The 20764-nt window shown below is 35.3% G+C and overlaps 1 protein-coding gene across 1 annotated transcript in view; it reads left to right on the top strand.

Moving 5' to 3' along the window:
• Positions 1-6896: 6896 nt before the first annotated feature.
• Positions 6897-20764, top strand: part of SP555 (SPRY domain-containing SOCS box protein SP555) — a 72725-nt gene continuing 58857 nt past the window's right edge. The window contains exon 1 of the mRNA XM_081757439.1: positions 6897-7003. The gene's annotated coding sequence lies outside the window, so the exon portion shown is untranslated. The remainder of the gene's footprint in view (positions 7004-20764) is intronic.

A 20764-nucleotide genomic window follows, 5' to 3' on the forward strand; every position in this document is an offset into this window, starting at 1 on the left:
TGAACTTACATTTAAAACTCAAAAAAGTTGCCTTACACCTTTAGTTAAAAGGCTTATGAATTGTACTTTCGCTGTAGGGTTGGAGATCAGGATAAGACTTAGGCCCTACACCTAACACGCGCACTACGTGTTTTAAGAATTTGAGAAACTGGCTACAAGGAAAACGAAGCTCTATGAAATTTGCTGTTCCTATGATTTGGCGCGTATAAATAGATCATGTAACTGACTGTCACTTTTGCTTGACAGATGTAAAGGGCTTTTCTTCTAAACATCAGATTGAGTACTCTAATTTAAAGTAAGCTACTCGACCAGTTCCCAACAGTGAAGATTTTCCAGTACCTAAAGCTCCAGAACATTACACTACTGATTCAGAAGATATCTCAGACGTTCCAAATAACAGGGAAGATGTAGACTTTCAACCATCTACATCCCAGTCAACGTCGCCTCACTTGATCACACAAAAAGAGCTTAACGATCTTGTACGAGACCTAAATCTTCCTAAAAGAAAAGCGGAATTGTTAGGCTCTAGGCTTCAAGGTTGGAATCTCTTAGCTCTAGATGTTAAAATAAGTTTGTTTAGAAAACGACAAAGCCATTTTGAGGACTATTTAGTTAAAAATGGAGGCATTGTTTATTGCAAAGATGTAGATGGCTTATTTCAATCTTTGGAACATGAATTTAATCCCACCGATTGGCACTTGTTTATTGACAGCTCGAAACTAATTCTGAAGGCAGTGCTTCACCATGTTGGAAACATTCATCCATTTTCTACTGTAGCATATGCGGCTCATACAAAGGAGACATATGAAGTTATGAGTGTGATATTAGATTTGATTGAATATTTAAAAAAAAATCAAATGGCATGTGTGTGAGAACTTGAAATTATTGGTATTTTCACAGGAATGCAAAAAGGTACACCAAGTATTGTTGTTTCTTACGCGAGTGGGATAGCCGTGACAAAACAAACAACTACTTCCGTAAATACTGGCCTCGAAGACAAGATTTCACTTCTGGCACCAAGAACATTTCTCGTAAACCAATTATGAACCTTCAAGATATATTTTTTCCACCATTACATATCAAACTTGGGTTAATGAGGATTTTTGTTAAAGCACTAAATAGAGAAGGTATTGCTTTCACGCATCTTAAGGAAAAATTCCCAAACTTAAGTGAGGCAAATATTAAAGAAGGAGCATTTGTTGGTGCACAGATTAAAACAGTCATGCAGGATGAAGACTTTGAAACTAAACTCTCTATGATAGAGAACTTAGCTTGGTTGTAATTTAAATCGGTATGTTCAGGTTTTCTTGGATACGTCAAGACTGAAGATTATGAAGCTATTGTTAGTGACATGGTGCTTAGTTTTCAACTCATGGGATGTAACAAAATTAAAATTACTTTGTGTGTGTGTGTGTGTGCACTCGCATTGTGATTTTTTCCCTCAAAATCTCGGCGCAGTGACGAACACGGAGAACGATTTCATCAGGACATTGCCACATTTGGAAAGCGTTACAGTGGAAAATGAACTGAAAGTATGCTGAAAGTATGTTGATCTATGAGCAGAGAGACTCAAGAAGATGTCTACAAGCGTAAACGAGCAAATACAATATTTTAAAGGGTAAATTAACAAAATTTAATGTTAGTATAATACGCTTTACTAGCCTAAATTAGATTCTAAATATGTGCAAATAAGTACAATCATGTCCAAAATTATTGTCGCATATCTATAACTGTCTTCTTGTAAGAATATAATTTGATAATGATTTTGCAGGGTACTTTCAATATTGATATTATGTGTATAATCGGGAAACGTATATTTGTGGTAAATTTCATAGGGAAAGAATTATAAATACGAAAATTAGAATGAGTAAAATAAAATGTTGCTAAATGAACAAGAAAATTTTATTTTCGTTTTATTGTTCTTATTTACTGCTATTTTGACATGAAATTTGCTACATACATGTCTTTGTCGATTATACACAAACTAACATTATAAGAAATACCGGGCGAATTCGTTATCAAATTATATTCCTAAAACAACATATTTAAAGACACGCGACAATAAATTTGGACACGAGTGTACATATCATAATTATAATGTGTTGTGGTCTGCCCAACAAAAATGTGACGTGATGGAACATTTTAGTTTCCACAAATGAATTCAGCACCTGTCATTTAGTTAAAATCAATAATTTCATTTGAAGGACAGAAAAAAGTTTAAATTTGTTGCACTATTTATTGATTTTAGAAAGGCTTACGATTCAGTTAGGACAGAAACATTGTATATACAACATTCTTACAGAATTTGGAATAGGGTCTATCGGAAAACCTAGATAGATTAATTAAGGTATGTTTAAATGAATTCCAAAATAAAGTCCGGGCGGAAAAATTACTGTCCACGAGCTTTCACGTCAAGAATGGTTTGAAACAATTAAATATGTTGTCTCAATTATTATTCAACTTTGTCCTGGAATATGCTATAAGGAAAATCAAAGATAGCAACCCTGCCTACAATAGAGCTGAATAGTATTTACCAGATTTTGGTAAATTTAATAGGGGATGATAGGAGAACAATAGAAAAAATGCAGTCTTATTATACGCTTGGAACGGGCTTGGGTTTAGAAGTAAATACAGAGAAAGGTAAATACATGGAAGTGCTTCGAGATCGCAATACTGCAAATTATGGATGCAATAAAATATCATATAATACTTTCGATGAAGTGGATACTTTCAAATATCTAGGATCAATATTAACAGACGAAAACCATATTCACGAAGTAATTAAATGTCAACTAAAAGCAGGCAATTCGTGTTATAAGGTAGTTCAAAATCTTTTGTCGTCGCGAATTCTGTCGAGGAATTTGAAACTTAAAATACATAAAACGATAGTGATGCTTGTTGTTCTCTATAGTTGCGAAACATGGTCGCTTACTCTGAGGAAGGAACATAGACTGAAAGTATTTGAGAACAAGATCCTGAGACGAATATTCGTACCCAAGAGGAACGGGAATGGTGAATGTCGGAAACTTCATAACGGGGAACTATGTAATTTATATCGTCTACCAAACACTGTTAGAATCATCAAATCTAGGGGGATTTGGTGGGCAGGTTCTGTAGCCAAAATGAAAGAAAGTAGGAACACTTTCAAAGTTTTAACTGTAAAACCAATCGGAAAACAACCATTAGGAAGACCTAGGCGCAGATGGGAGGACAATATTAAGATGGATCTATGGGCACCGACTATGTGGGTGCTCCGCGGCTCAAGCACTCACACAAATAATCTTGTGGGTGCGTCGCACCCACAGGACTTTTAGTTTGATAGAAACAAATTAAAATAAATATTTATCAGTTGTCATTGTCAAAAATTAAGCAATCAAAACATTGAGATGGAAGTTAAAATTTCTAACCTCTAAAAGATAATTGTCTGTTTCAAATGGGTTTGTGCAAAGACAACCAAGCAACATACTCCCCACTTCTTGCCTGTCCAGGCACGTAGCCAGGATTTCGTGAAGCGGGGGTGGGTCCGTGACATGGAATACTGTGGTCATCACACCAGGGGCTCGATGATTCTAAACAATTGTACTGGAACATATATTGGTTCGTTTAGCCAGGATTTCGTAACGACGGGGGGGGATGAAAAAATTCTGAAGGCCCAGGAGCTTGATCAATCTAAACTACTTTACTATCGATATATATTAGTTTGTGAGGATATGTTGGTAAGTATTATAATAAACTATGAAGAACTCTCGAGTAAAATAATAATAAAAAAGAAGCATTGAAGAAGATTTTGCAATATTTAGTCCTTCCTCTGTTTATTCAAATATAACGATTTTCCTTTCATTATGACCTCAACTATTCTAAAAAGTACATATTCACTATTATAAAAAGTACATACTCAATAATGTCTTGTAAAATATTTTGCAATATCTGCGTTTCTTTTTCTGTTGAACCAAATGTTAACAGAACTTTCTTTCCACATATATTTTTGTTTTTATTATTCCGTCAACTACTGTCTGTTTCAAATGACAGGTTAAAGGAGCAGTAGAAAATTGTTTTTGAAATAGCATGTTTGATATTGCAAGGAAGCGATGACGAAAAATTATGATAAAAAAATGTCCACGCTGTTACACAACGGTACTATGCTTTCGGAAGCTTGAAATCTCCCTGACTAGTAGCAGAAATTCTGAGAATTCCGCAACTTTTATAGAAATTTCAAATTCCCTGACTCTTCCAGGATATATCGCTTACCTCGCAACCATGTAATGCAAGTAATACAAATTTCCTCATAAGAAAGAGTAACCAAAAACTTCTGTAGTTTATTTTTAACGCTGATCCTTCTTTTTTTTTTCTCGTTTCATTTTGTTTCATCCTTCCCTAATTTTCTTCATTTCTGTCTCGAAGGGGGGTCCGGACCCCCCGGACCCCCTTGGCTACGTGCCTGGCCTGTCTCTGGCCTAGTCAAAGGCAATTTCCACAATATATTATGAATAGAATCGAACACAGCCCTTTTCGATTCTATTCATAAAAGATTTTAACTAAAAGGAAAGCAATCAAACAATATCGAGATTCCCCTGAAAACATATAACACATCCCGCATATGAACCCACATAAAGTTTGGAAAGTCGGCGCCGTTGAATGGATCTCGCAGAAATAGGAATGCAAAGTAAAAACTGTATCCAGTTGGCTAAGGATAGAAGTCAGTGGAGAGCTTTTCTGAACGCGGCATTGAATCTCTGGTTTTCATAGGCCATAGAGTTAGTTAGTTAGTTAGTTAGTTAGTTTGGTGTTACTATTTTAGAATGAAGTTGACCAGAGAGTTTTATTCTACGGATATTTCATAAAATAATACGTTTCAAAAAAATTTACATTTTTACTGTTTAGTTTCTCATTTATTTATTTTTAGAAGAAGTATGAAGAACATGCGCATGTGTTCAAGTAATTACTAAATATATTTGTAAGTAGTTAGTAGTAAATCTTATTCAAAAAATCACCTAAACCAAGCATTTATTTACCATGATTTTAAAACTGCACTTTAAAAAAAATGCTTTGGATTTCTCTAAATAAATAAGAGACAAAGAACAATAGGAAACAAAGACAAATTGTAGTTTGAACTAAATCTAATATGTAAAGCCTTTCAAATTAACGATTCCTTACAGTAATTAAAATTAATCAATCGCAAAACCGTTTGCAACTCATTTCATATAGAACTTGTATGGTTATCTACATTTTGTTGTAAATATCTAATTTATTAAATTTAATATCAGACGGTTTATATACGAGGGAATTAAATGTAGCAAAGATACTACTTATTATTATATTTATAATAAACATTATTAAATCATGTATTAATTCTTGCAAAAGCATTCCTTATTTAAACCAAACGGAACTTTTTGTCTTTTGGATGCACATCGCTCAAGAACCTGATTTAAAAAATTTTCATTTGGAATATCATCTCCTTCAATAAAAATCATCATACAGTGATCCAATGACGAGTATCCGAGTCAATTTCTTAGTGATATCATTATTCTATTAATTGTGCTAAAAGGCCTTTCAACGATGGTTGGTGACATAAGCACAGTTAATATTTTCACATATGCGCTTTTTACTCCACCATAACCTAGAGTTGAACTTAGAGTATATTTTAATATTGATATACTCTCATTCACACACTTTAGACAAAAATTTAAGAAGTATTTCCAAATATCTTTCTTTCTTGTCTTATTTTACTAAACGAATGATAGATTGTCTGGAGGGGGTAAATCTCGAAATCTAGGAGGTAACATTTCCCCTGAAACAAACACTGCTAAAGGAGATGGATGATAAATGAAAATGAATGATTATGAGGGGAATTGATAGAATGAGAAAACGGTACAACCTTGAGAAAATACACTGACATGGAGTTGTCCACCACAAATTCACATGACCTGCGATAGAACCAGGGAACCCTAAGCACCAAAGGTGAGCGCTCTACTTACTACTACACTACCGCGTTCCCATTCTTCAATTATAGTTATCTTAATTCCATCATATTACAGCCAAATATTCGACTCGACATATACATAATTTTCATCTACACATGCATACATGCTCTTTAATGTGATTATTATGGCTACTTTTAACAAGGAGGCGCGGTGGCTCAATGGCTAGCCGGTGGGTGCAGCCGAGCGGTCTGAGGCGTTAGGCTGATGATCGCGAGGTGAAGCCCATTGGGGGTTCGAGTCCCTCTGTAGTAGCAAGGGTGGAATTTTAACTGTCCTCGATGTTTCTGTGTTCGTGTCCCTGTCGTGTCTAGTAGTCCTGAAAAGTGGTTGCAGTAGAAAATAAGTCAGGAAGTTTTTTAAAAATAAAAAAAAATGGTAGAGCGTTCACCTCCAATGCTTGGGGTCCCTGGTTCGATCCCAGCTCGCGCCGTGTGGATTTTGTGGTGGACGAGCACCGTGCTCGTGGGTTTTCTCGGGGTTCTCCCGTTTCACTTCACTTTCTTCATTCCACCATTTCATTCATTTCTCATCATCACCGTCCCCTTTGCCTAACCGGCATAACCGTGGGACGTAAAACTTAAAGATTTCATTTCATTTTTTACTTTCAACAAACTTATTGTCAATTCGTAACTGTATATAATAACAGTATTTTAAAAAATGATAGAGGAAAATCCTTATTGTTTAAACTGTCTTACGAAAGGTATTTTTGTATATCAATTTCAATTGACGAAAATGATTATGCATGTATAGTTACTATACAACGTTCCATTATTTAAAATGTGTTTATTGACTTACTTCTAGTACACGTGTTATTAACAGGCTTCTCTGTTAGTCATTCACCTTCTTGTGATTTCTCCTCCCCACAAAATTTCCCAGCCTCTCCTGTGATCAGCCTGTATGCATATGTTTTTGTGGATAGACAGATCGATAGACGTCGTGTTTTGGTTCAAGTCAATATTAACAAAGCTCACACACCACAAGATGGCGGTCGCAAGACTATGCGCCGACCACATCGCGCGCACGTAAGTACTAGAAACCTAATTTCAAATATGTTAATTTCTCTTTTGTTAACAATATAAAACCAGTGTATTTCGATTATGATTTGTTCACCTGTTTGTTCTTAACTTGTAATGTTATACACAGCAACAAGAGGTGGTTTCAGGTGAAATTCGAAATGTTTTCCTAAGATTGTTCTAAAAATCTTTTTATTTGTACCTTTTACAATGTGTTAATTTTCTTATCTGTTCATTGGCGCATTCAAGCGATGTTACAGTCAATACTGGAGATATTGATTTTTCTTGTGGTACAACAACAATACATATACAACATTCACGACCCCGCCCACAATTGTAATCGATGTTAGATTTTACTATTTTTTTGCAAATCTGGAAACCACTTGCAGTCCTAGAGCACAAAATATGCGTTTTATTTTATACAACAGACTTTTATTTTTTTTTAAAAAAAAATAGATCATACATACATTATTTTACTAACCGATACATTTTTACGTATTGCCAAGATAATATTAAATGACAATTTATTATTTAAAAATGTAAGTAAGATAGTGAATTTTTATCAATGTGAACATAGTGATTTTATTATTTTTCTCTATTTTATCATTAAATTATTGCACACAGAATCAAAGAAAACAAAATAGAACATACAAGTGAATTATCAACAAACTCAAACAGTTCTACTGTATCAAACAATAATAATACAATGCATCTAATGGAATCGTTTGACACATTTTAATTACGGTACATATATTGTAAAATTTCACACAATAAAATTGCAACAAGTCACCGACAAATAAGTTGCTATAGAATAATTGTTGTCTTTTAATTACATGCAAGCGCAACATAAAGATACAATTTATATTAAATAATGAGTATTGATTATTCGATTCTTTTTATTTTAATATTAACGGATCAATTATAGTTCTCTCTCATTTTACATTCTAGCAATGACGGGATGACATCGCAGTATCTCTGAAAATGATTGAAAATTTTCTACACTCTATTCATCATTTGACACAATCATGATCCAAATTGTTTATTTAAGTTGAGGTGTTTAGAGCACAAGGGAATCAATTTCAGTTAGCAAGCTTGAAAATGAGACTTATCCTCTTCAGTCCTGTATTTGTAAGCATAATTTCTGTATTTGTTTCCATCTATAGCCTTGGCGCGCATGCATGTGGTGGAAAGAAATGTGTCACAGTATTGCCAGTGTCGGGGGTCTACGTCTCCTGTAGGCGACATTGGGACTCAGTGAGTCAAGCATGTCTCCTACAGGAGACGCGGGGACCGAAGAGGATGAAATTGATACGGTATACTTGAATACATGGAAAAGTTAATACTGTTCCTTACATTGTAAGAGCTATTTGCACATGAATCTTTTAGCTCTGATAGAGATCTTAAAGATGGAACATTCCAAAATGGTCAAAAAGTGAACTTGATTCCCATGCACACTGAATGTGCCACTTAGAAACCTATTCATCGTGTCAACGGAATTTAAAGTTCATAAGCGGAAGAGTAACGAATATGTTATGAGATTACTTTTATTTATTTACTTTTTTAATGAAGGAGTATTGTTTCCCCCTCAATATTATCTATTACAGGGGCGGATCCAGGATGGACTTCTGGGGGAGGAGCGGTGGGTTGTAATACTGCTACGTAGAACTACTTTTAAGAGCTCCAAACTCTGGGATGGGTTTTATTTATATATATAAAATAAGAAAGTTTCCTCTTTTTGGGGGGGACCGATCGCCCCGATCGCCCTCCCCCTGAATCCGCCCCTGATCTATTGTATTAATGTATTATTTTAAAGTGTAACAGAGAGTAACTAGAACTTCATATACGAAAAGACAATTAGAATGCTCTCAAGGGCGATTTAAGACTCTTCTCTTATCAAATATTGCATTTTGTATTATTTTGCTATACAATAAAACCCTATTCCAATAGCTTTATATAAAGCATTTAAATTATCTTATATCTCTAGATTATTAAGTAATATTGTTTTTACTATGTAATCATTATGATCTGCAAAAATTCATCTAGTAATTTTTCCATTTCATACATGCGTATTTCATAGCATATATAAAACACTCATCTCTTCCTTCTCCGAAATTCTTAATAAACTTAGTTCTTCTCCAGTTGTTTTCAAATTTCACATGCAAAGTATTTGTTCGAATTCTTCCCACAGTATGCTATTGTAAAACTCTTTTTCATCTAACTTGGATGGAAAACAAGACATCAACACCTGCTATACTGTTCTAGCCTAGCAATATACCGGTCGGTTTATATTCCTTCCATCTGCCAGAAGTTTTTCCCTACATTCTTATTTCCAACTGTCGTATTTCTCCCATTTTTCTACATACGATCTTCCATTGATTTCACTTCTCGACATTTGTTCATTCACTCCTTTTTTACTTATTCCTTGTAATGCTGCTGTTTTTTCGCATTTACTTCTGTAAAATGATTTTCTAGCTTCGTAAGACATTTTCCCTTCGTAATTCATTATTCAGCTTCCTATGTATTTCTTTTCCTTCATTGGTACCTTTCAATACCGTTCTTTTTCTTCATTTTTTAAACATTGCTTCAGTAACTCATTGCTCCTTTCCCGATACTATACGGCTCTTGTATCTTGGTGTACTTAAAGTTTGAGCTGCTCTCACTATCGCTCATTAATCCCTGAGCTGATTTCCCTAAGTTTAAGTACTTCTTTTTGAATTGATGAATCAATCTATTTTCCAACTTCCCATATTGGATCTTTTCAGCGTCTAACTTCTTGTTTCCCATTTTGTAGATTGTACATTTAAGAAAGTACGTTTACAACACCAAGTGCCTGTGAGTCCTATGTTCAATCCAGAGCTGGCTGCCTTGATTGGTTTTCAAACTGGTATTGAAGTTGTTTCCAGCAAGTGCACGTTATGAAACCACCATATGCCAAATGTTGTTTTGGTTGCCTATTCATCTTACCTAGTTCCTGAAAATTATATACCTTCATATATATGCTTTGGTGGTTGTCTAAATGCAATCTAATAGGCAGGAAAAAATTACCATAAATCAAGAAACATATATATTTTTTTAAAGAAAAAAATCTTGCCTTGTTTATGTCTTGTTTTGTATTCGGGAAATATTTTATCCCGAGCTTCAAAGAGTTCAGTTTGCAAAATTAAAGCTATAAAAGTATACCAGTATTTTAGGTATGATGTTAGTTTAGCAATTATTAAAATGTATTAAATACTGTTTAAATAGAAATTAAAGGTTAGTCTAGGGCAGGAAAAAATAAGTAGTTTCTTTTTTTTTAAAAAAAAAAAAACAGCAATTAAATATCAATTTTGGATAGTTGAAAAATCAAATGTGGGACGAACTTTTACGACTATGTGTATTTCCATTGTCTTTTACTTCTTTCGTCCCGTATACAGCGGACGATGTGAACACAGCCTTGGCCAAAATTATTTGCCACCTATGTGAAACCTTAATAACTTTAAATTATTTTAGATTCTGGTTATTATTCATTATTTATTAAAGTAAATTAATATTTTGTACAGAAACCTTCTGGTTTAACAACAGTAGTTACTCTTTTTGGTAAAGTCGACACTAAGCGGTGACATTCTTGTGAAAATGAAATGAAATCTTGAAGAAAGTGGGAGGAAACGGGAGAACCCCGAGAAAACCCACGCACACGGTGTTTGTCCACCACAAAGTTCACTTGGCGGGGGCTGGGATTGAACCCGGGACCCCAAGCACCAGAGGTGAACGCTCTACCACTGAGCCACCGCGGCCCCCAGTGACATTCTTGTGTAATAATAGCCTGCCATTCCTGAATCAAAAATATTCTTTGTGTTTCCTTTGATGTGCTCCCTTATCTTGCCTTCAGTATCGACTAAAGATGTTCGGTGGAGCTGAGGTCCAGTGACTAGGAGACCAATTTAAAAGTCCAACCACCGGAGAACCACTTCATTGTCACTCGCAACTTGTGGCACGGCACATTGTTTTGCTGGGGCTGGACTCTATCCATGTTGATGTCATCGAACATTTTATTCCAGCGCAGATTCCAGTACCTGGATATTTTTAAAATTCATTTGGCTCTCACACACCACGCTTTTGTTGATTCCATGTACTGGCATCCAACTCCACGCTATTATATTTCCTCCTCTATGTTTTACGATTAGTATCACACATTTTGGTTTATATTCATTTTCCACTCTGACGTAGGTGACACCCGCAGTACCAAACATCTGAAATTATAACTAAAATCATTAAAGTAAAAAGGGATAATTAACAATGACTTCACTTGTTCCCATATTATGTCGTGTTTTAAAAATCTGGAATTCATCAAATGAATATTTCTTGAAATTAGACTCGTCCGACCACGATATGCAATCAATCATCCACGTGAAATTTCAATGCTCCATACACCAGTTGAACCCGGCATGTTGATGTCTTCTCCTTACTGTGTCCTGGCTGAAACAGTTTGAAGCAAACCCAGTGTTTGTTTAAAACCAATCTTGATTCCGACACTAAGCTTAGTGCTTTCTGATAAAGAGAGAAAAAACAGTTCTTGAATTTATTCTTCAGGAAAACAAGAAAGCAAGCACAATAATTCATACGCTACACGACTTATAATTGTCTTATTGCTTGTCATATTAAATTCACATATGATAATATTGATGTTCTACTTCAGCATTACCCATCTTCCCAAGTACGGTACATGGACGCAATCAGCCAAAATTTACCATCTTCCCGCGAAAAAAAAATATACATAGGAAATTATTTCAGTGGTAGCCTTTCTCTCCTTTTAAAACAAAATCAGTCCATGTTTGCTTACGCCTCCCGCCACAATGTTGTCATTTCGATCAAAAGAGTTTTTTCTATCTTTTTTTAAAATTTAACCTTCTACTATTGTGCACCGAGGCTAAAGGAAACGGAGATGATGTTAATGAATGAAACGGTGGCATGAATAAAATGGAAGGGAATGGGAAAACCGCGAAAGACCGACCCACATGGTATTTGTCCTCCACAAATTCCAGTTGACAGGAGCTAGAATCAGCCCGGAAGTGGTAGAAATCAACTATTCCTAGTTTGATTGTTTATTGCCATGAAACAAAAATGGTAATAGAAAGCAACATTTTTTTGGGGGGAAGGGGATATTTTCGTTGTCTTATTCTATTTTCTCTTGTATCTCTCTATTAAGACCGGAAGTGGTAAAAACCTACTACTTCTCGGTTAAATATTGATCCCTTAGAGCAAAAGCGATAAGAGAGATGAGTAGTCTTTCACGATCTATTGAGTGTCCGAAGAAAATCTTTCAATTCGACCATCATCCCTGTCCAGGCCCGCAACCAGAGGGGGATACCATCTAAACTTTCAGTGGTCCCTCCAGACCTCAATACAAAATACTATTATTAATGCAAAAATCATAATTTAGATATTTGTAAGAGAATTTTTAATGACTTGCCCCCCCCCCTCTAACATATTCATACCCCCCAAACCTCTGTGGCTGGCTTCGGATCTGTCCCTGTCTATCAACCAGAAGTGGTGGAAGAGCTACGATTTTTGGTTTCAATATTGACGATAATAGTGCAAGATGATAATACTGTACATAGAAAGAAGCGGTTTTTCAATATAGAGTTAATAACCGTAGGAATAGCTTCGATCTTATTTTCGAATAGCTTCGATCTTCGACTTTATTTCTCTAATGTAACCGGAAGTGCTAGAAATTTACTACTACTTCCGGTTTCAATAATTATTTCATAGAGCGAAAACGGTAATGGGAAGCTATAAACTATATTCTATCTGAAGTCAGTATCCAAAGGATAGATTTGTGTTCAACCGGAATCTTTCTGTTTGGTATTCATCAATACTCGTGTATTGGTAATAATTGTAAGGCATCTCAAGTAACTGTCGACAACGTCATGTTGACAGGTTCGATCTCACATTATTCCTTTATTGCAGCCAAAAGGTTCAATATTGTTGGTAAATTGTTTCAAAATTGAATTTCCATAGTTAGGAAATATACCGTGGCTTCACATCAGTGAAAAGAGATTCACTTTTATTAAATTGTTATTCACGCTAAGTTCTTCTTAACGATTAGCGTTTTTAAATGAATCATTATGGTACTATTGAAGTTCGATTGTGCCATTTTCAATGAAAACTTATACCTTCCACGCCACAAAAAATCTCATGAGTGCATCCAAAGTCCTAAAACTCACATGTGTTCACCCCTGTTCTACCCATAACTAAATATTAGTTCGCAAGGAGTGAAAAGTTATTTTGGAAAGAAAACCAGGCTTTCTTTAAGAAAATTTTGTTCACAAGAAAAATCAAAATGTGAGGGGGATGCAAAGAGTGACATCTAATCGTAACTTCAGCTGCATTAGCTTCCATGGTAGGGGGCGGTAGGCTATCTCCAGGAGGGTACCTGAAAACACTCCCGAAATGTACCTGAAAACAACAATAATTTTTGCATACAATAAGATAACATATACAAGGTACCAGGGAACGATACTTATGAAGTATTGATACGCTGTCTAAAAATTATATATTTTTTAAAATTCTTTTAAATTTAAAAGGTGTTTTGTTCGAGACTAGTACTAGCATGAAGATACGAAGTGTTCCGGCATAGAAAAAAATCTAAGGATATACAACTGGCAAGATGCAGTAAAATATTTTATCTTTGTGAAAGAAGTTTTACACAATTTTATTTATTCTTTCCTGGGAATTAAAAAGTATATCTTCCGAAACATTGTTCGAGCTTTAACGCTAAATGCCAAGGAACAATTAAATAATATTTTATTTTATTCTCTGCGTTAAGTAAGTGCCATACATTTCCCCTCGTTATCTCTTCAAGATGAAAGTAAGTAAAAACCCTCGTGACCACCACTCACCAGCCCTAGTTAGTTTGTCTGAAGGCAAAACGACACACAGCAAACAAGAGCCTTCAACACATATTGAGATGTGTTGGGAATATTTCCATCTTTTATATGAATTCAAAGGCAAAATTCTTTCTTGCTTGACTGTACCATATATTCTGAATCTTCTACCCTTATTTGCACGAACAGTTACAGTTCTGTTTTTGTATTCTCGTTCAATACTTTCTCTTTCCCTTAGAAAACATTTTCAAAACAAATGGACAATGATTTTAATTGTTCAGAGTGCATTTTCAGGAAACAAGCTACTGCTGAGTTCGCTCTTACTACTTATTACCCGGAAGGCCTCATATTTTTCCTTTTTCCACTAGAGGCAATCTAGATAAATTAATGAAATGAATGCCCGTTACTTTCAGCACCACAATGGTCCAGCTGTTGACAAAGCTTAGTTTGCGTACTAATTTCTGGAAGCATTGTTCCCTTCTCCCAGGACCTTTATCTACGTACTACTTCAGTTACACGAATTCCGTCCTTCTGGTAGTGAACTTAGCTCTTAAAGCAACAAAATTTTACTAGCTCAAGAAAAAACAAAGCTACTAGCCCACATCCCACAATAGAAATCAGTTAGTTATCTTCGGTATGATATTAAATACTCGCCCACACCGTAAAGCACTCGCCTCGGGCGAGTGGGCGAGCGGTTATTTACATCCCTGTTATAATGTAATGCACCTGATTCAAACAACCAAGAGAGCAACAGCTCATATGAAGCGATTATTCCGGTTGAATATTCGTTTATGTCTGCTCATGATATTATAATATAAAAGTACGTCACATAGCGTGATTAATTAGTGATTAAAATTCAGCATTATTTATTTAATTATTTATTTATTTTTATGCATTCGGGATTGTGCAGATGAAAGCCTTGCGCATTAACCAATGGGCAACATGGCTCTTCTCTAAAATGAATTAATGTCAGAATCTCATTCTTAATTATTTTTGTTCCCAAAACATAAACATCAAATCAAGTAAAGAGGCAAGACGGAAAACTCCGTAATCTGTCAAACTAACAAGTACCAGTGTCACGTGTACACCACGTGAAAGAAGTTGGTTTCTATGGCATGATATTTTCTCAGTATTGAAAGCGGAACTGGTAGCAGATTTATACAACTTCCAGTTTCAGTATAGAGATTAGTGTGAAGGTGGATTGCATTCTTCGGACTCTTAATTGATTGCAGAAAACCGCTTTCGCTGTCTATTAATATTTATATTCTACAGCGACAATGATATTTACAAGTTCTACACTTCAAATATGTCCCAATTCTACCGGTAACTTAATTACAACAGGAAACTTTAAAATAAAGTTTTTGTAAAGGTAATTTATTATTGTCAATCATTTCTTCGTTCAACTTACGCAATAATTTAAATACGAACACAAAACTTTATTAGTATTAGATTACAACAACAATGGTAACAATTACAGAATGTGGCAATCGATAATAGTGACATCATACAGTGCAATTCTGCTCTAAACGTCTTTGTTGCTGTTTCGAAAGTTGCATAAAAATGCGTAGATAGTGGGAATGTGCTATCACTTATGATGCTGTCGCTGCAACGTAAGAATTGTATGCTACTACGTAAGACCACGGCGACTCGGCCTATGCTTAATCGATTTTCATCGGCGGATCTAGCCCGGGGCCGGAGGTGCTTAGGCCCCCCATTTTTTGAGCGACAAAAGTAATTTAAGCTATTATTTATAAATTTTTGAAAGTTTACTTATGATATACTTATCATAGTCTGGATTCTTGCAGGCCCTCCAGTTTTTACTTTCTAGATCCGCCACTGAAGATTTTATAGATTTCCTGAGATCAATTACAATTGCCAGATCTTACGTTACTCCTTTTTTTGGGGGAGACATGTTTTATTATGTGAAAAGTATATGAATAACATTTAAAAATCCTCTTTTCTTGGATCAAAATATCCAATATATTTCAATCAAAAAATTTCTTGTAGGCCTTATATCTGGAGAACTACATAAGTGTAGACAAACCCAAAGTATCCGTTAACTCAGTATGATGTGCTTATCCCGTAGAAAATACGTAAACTCGATCTAGGGGCCGTTCAAAAATTTTGTGGCACTTTGTCGAAAAACTCATTATTGGCCAACATCGGATCTTTTTGATCCATTTTTAGTTTTCCTAAAATTCTTGTTCTGAAAACTTTGATTAACCTACAGTAAATGGTGAATCATCGTTATGAAAATGATTACATAATATATATTTAGTCATAATAATAATATCGAGAAAGCCTCCAGCTAAAGGAATTTATTTAATACGATTAAATAATTTCAAGTCAAGATAAAACGTGAAATGAGAGTCCCCTCAATTTTACGACCAAACTAAAAAAGAAAAAGCCCACTTTTAAATATAATCATATCTCTTTCGAATATTTTTATTGTACTGTTCTCTGAAAATTTGAAAATGAAAATTTAACACTAACCTCTACCACTGGATCACATTTTATTTATTTATTTATTTATTTATTTATTATTATTATTATTATTATTATTATTATTATTATTATTATTTGCGTGGTTCGTCATTCTAATTTGTCTTTACAACAACAACGCTATTGGCCAAACGATTATTACTCTTCCCTCCTGTGGCTGTATCAGGGGGTGCGCAAGTGTAAGTGAACTCAAATCAATATGAAAGTGTAGAAGGCGCCCAGCTTATGTTTGAGACAGACAATACAAAAGATAAAGTGCTCACGCATCGATTGACAGATGGTTTGTGTTCAAATAGATACTCATTATCTTATATACATATATGTGCGTTGCATACATGTTATTACAGATAAATCGGCGATTTAACATAATGTAGAAAGACCAATCGACATTAGCCCTTAGAATAGATAGGCCTATATTTCAGATTCTATTAACAAACACCTCTGCGTAATGACTTTGATAATTCTCTGCAACAGCGTTTCTCAAACTTTCTTCAGGTAAGGACCATTTTTATTAGTCAGAATGTTCTGCAGATCATCCTACTTTTGTCCCCTTCGAAAGCATTTTTTTAAAAGTAAATGTTTTATCAGTGTACTTATACAGTCATACCTTGGAATCAAAATTTAATCCGTTCCAATATGGGTTATGGTGGCTCAATGGTAGAGTGCTTGCCTCTTGTGCGTGGTTCCTAGTTCGATTCCCGGCCAACTAGGTTTGTGGTGGACAACATAGGGTCCTTGGGTTTTCTCGGGTACTCCCGTTTCCTCCCACATTCTTATTCCGCCAATCCTACCATCTTTCACTTGCCCTAATCATCATCCACCTTAGCCTAAAGAGCATAATTGTTGAGCAAACTGAAAGATTTCATTTGTAACCCGTTCCAGAACCCTGTTCGAGTTCCAAGACAATTTTTTTCCCTTTAAAATAATAGAAACTGGATGAATCCTTTCCTAGGTTCCACAAACTTGAATTTTCAAAATTATTTTCACGGTGAATAGAATGGATTTTAAGGTAAAATACTGAATTAACAAATTATAATAATATTTGAATAAAAATGTAAACGAAACAGGCACCAGACGAGATGCTTTTACCATAGTTTCCAAAAATGAGCTGAACAACAAAGCGTGTGGATGGCTCGCTAGGGCGCTGGGGAAACGTAGGAACAAACACACACAAACAATGTATCGGCTGTTTCTGCTCCAAAGCAGTGTTTGAATTCCGGTGCGAAATTTGCTTGTACTTTACGTTCTGATTCTAAGTTGTTCGAGTTCTAGAGTGTTCGGATGCTGTGGGCAATAATGTACTTTTAAAATAGTATTAATCCAAATTTCCTTTATTTCATAATAAATAAAAATAATATAATTTTATAATACATGTATATAAGCTACTAGAATTTGTATGATCTTTACCTTACTAAATTCTATAATCTATACTGTTTGGTATTTTATTTACTTCAATTTTATTTTTCTTTGTCTTTTTTTTTTTTTTTTTTTTTTTTTTAAGGAAAGGGATAATGTTCAATTTAAGAAAACTGTTAGACAGATTTCAAGGACCACTTGTGGCTCGAGAGCCACAGTTTGAAAAACATGACTACATATCTCCATATTTATGAAGTGAGTGTATTTTATTCATTAACATAGGCTGTCAGCTACATAAATTGGCAGAAGTTAAGTCCCCCCCAATTAAATGGTTTACAACTCTTCCTTTCATGATTGTATTGAGAAAAACGAAAGAAAAGAAACTGATTTACGCTGCAAGAGCAAAATGAACATTTAGGTCGAGGTAAGGACGACACTGTTGCAGATTTTACGTATGAACTTGCCGCGGCCCGTTGCTACGTGTTGCCGAGGCAAAAAATGATGTAACATTTAAGTACTTTACTTAAAACAGATTGCGCGTATTAAGAGATAATTTGTTAATCAAGCTTTAGTCACACGTAAGATGAACTCAAGTCACCCTCTTCAAATGATCTCGGCTACTCCTGTCAGAGTGTTCTAGCTACGGGCGTATTTATCTCTCCTAAACTATATCATGAAAGGAAATTAAGTAAAATAATATTGACAGTTTAGCGTCCCATAGCCACGCTTGGTAGTTTATAGGCTGAAGGACCAGATGATATAAGAAAGCGAATGACGATGGAAGAATTGAAGGAAAGAAGATAGTAGAAGAAAACAGAGGAAAATGCACAGAGATCTTTCGCACCAGAGGCGAAAACTGCCAATAAGCCAATCTATGTCTTATATAGCTTTCATGCTAACCGTTTCCTTATAAAATAACAAATAAAAATTGACTACAAATATTTGATAACAAAAAAATGTATGATCATATGAATCTCAAATAAAATTCTCCAAATAGACAAGCAATATACAAACACAACATCAGGTGAGAAAATTGGTGCGTTAAAAAAAAGGTACGGGTAGTGTAGTACGTATAAATTATATTGAAAAGTATTCTTTTTTTTATAACTAGTATCACCTGGCCAAAGATTATTATCTTACCAGCACCGCGCTGCTGCACGTTTCCACCAGGCAGTCTCCCATCTGCTTGACAATAAATTAATTAAAACTGGTATTTTCCATCTGTCTCGTAATTGGCATTTAATGTATGTGAAGAAAATCAAGCCTTAGAGTGTTCACCGAGCTCTATAGCATACTTCACAAACATTTTCAGAATTTTGCAAGAAATCAGGTAACAATATTACTTGCTTTTAGTAGTAGTGTAAATTAAAGTGAATTACAAATTTCCATCCTAGCCGTAATCGTGTTCGTACTATTCTTATCTTTAATATATATAGTAGCTGAGAATTCCATCGAAGCATATATGCACAAGTTCCGTGTAGACCAAACAATATTGATAAGACTAATCACTTTAATATCGTCCAAAGTTAGCTTAAATTATCAAGTTACTACAAGAAGCCAACATAAGCATGTATTTAAACTATCACCTTTTATTTGTATGCATTAACCATAATAATAATAATAATAATGTTACACCGCCCATACCTATTATATAACATTATATGACCTCCGTTAGTCGACCGCTCCACTAAATATGAGTAATTATAACCGCCACTACTAAGATTACTTCAATTCCAGGGGCGGACTGGCCCACCCTGCTACCCTGCAAATGCAGGGTGGGCCTCCCAAACAGGTGGGCCTCCCAAACAGGTGGGCCCCCTCCACCAATTTTAAAAAGATGTGCTCAATTAAACCTACCAGCATCAAAAATATGGCAGGGTAACTCCCGCAAATTTGTGTTTTGCATAAAAAGACGTAAAGTTAAACTTTCATTTACATACCTTATTCTTCACGTTTATCGTCTTGAAAAGGTTCCGTCTATGAGACAATCAGGCCCTAAAACATTGTGGGGGTTGTGATACAGCAGCTGTTAAAAACGAGCACGTTAACTACTACCTTTTTTAAATATAAGAAACACAGTAGATTTCAGGCTGTTATTGGATTTGGATACCATTGCCTACTCTGGTCCTTTTACAAGCCGCCCAGTGGCGATGTTTTAAAGAAACAATAATTTCGTAGATATTGTTATTGTAGAAAGTGGAGGTGGAGCCGGAACGCTTTTGAACTGCATTGTCCTCAGACCAAGCTTCGAAGAAAGAAATCGGATCAGGCTTCGTTGTTTTTTTTTTTTTTTTTTTTTTTTCAGTGCGGTAAAGCGAAAAGAAATTAGTCGCCACTATCAACGATTGTTTTATACAAACCCCAAACAATTACTATGAAGTTGCTGCCCTCGGCTCGTGTTTTATTTGTATATTACATCGAAGAGCAAACCCGATAGCAGCAATTCAATTATTGGAACACCAGTTACGTGTCGTTTGTCGTGGAAGACAGATGTGATTGTGTCAGTATGGATGGTAGGAGTGATTGTAAGATTACTCTAAAGAAAAAATATAAAATGGTGCTAAAAAGCGAGAACACAAACGAAGATGTGATTTACAAAGAGCTGCATCTGACCCAAAACAACGTAGGCTATTTGAATCTGTGAAGCCCCAAGAAACAAATGAGCGTGATGTGACTCATTCGAGTACTGCAGGACAGTTGCCAGGTATTTTTTTTTTTTTTTTTTTTGTTTTTCTGTCTAAGGTGTTTATAAATTATAATATATACACCACGTCTTTGGATGATTTCAGTCAATTGTAGCTTATCTTTTATGGCTATTTTTACTTGAAATTACACAACTTTAACAGGCGAACACAAAATTAACTGAACTGCTTGCTGACGCGTAGTGCTTTCAAACGGGTCAGATCAGGCTTTCATGGGTCAGGGGTCGAGTCAAGCCTGCTTGAGACACGGGTCGGGTCAGGTCACCTACGCTACAGTGCCCGAGAATTATCCTGGCAGTGACGTAGACTTCGCTCTTGCTCAAATGCTATCCCACTGGTTAAAGCAG

The sequence above is a fragment of the Thermobia domestica genome, chromosome 1, assembly GCF_964235325.1.
Source record: "Thermobia domestica chromosome 1, izTheDome1.hap1.1, whole genome shotgun sequence".
Lineage (NCBI taxonomy): Eukaryota > Metazoa > Arthropoda > Insecta > Zygentoma > Lepismatidae > Thermobia > Thermobia domestica.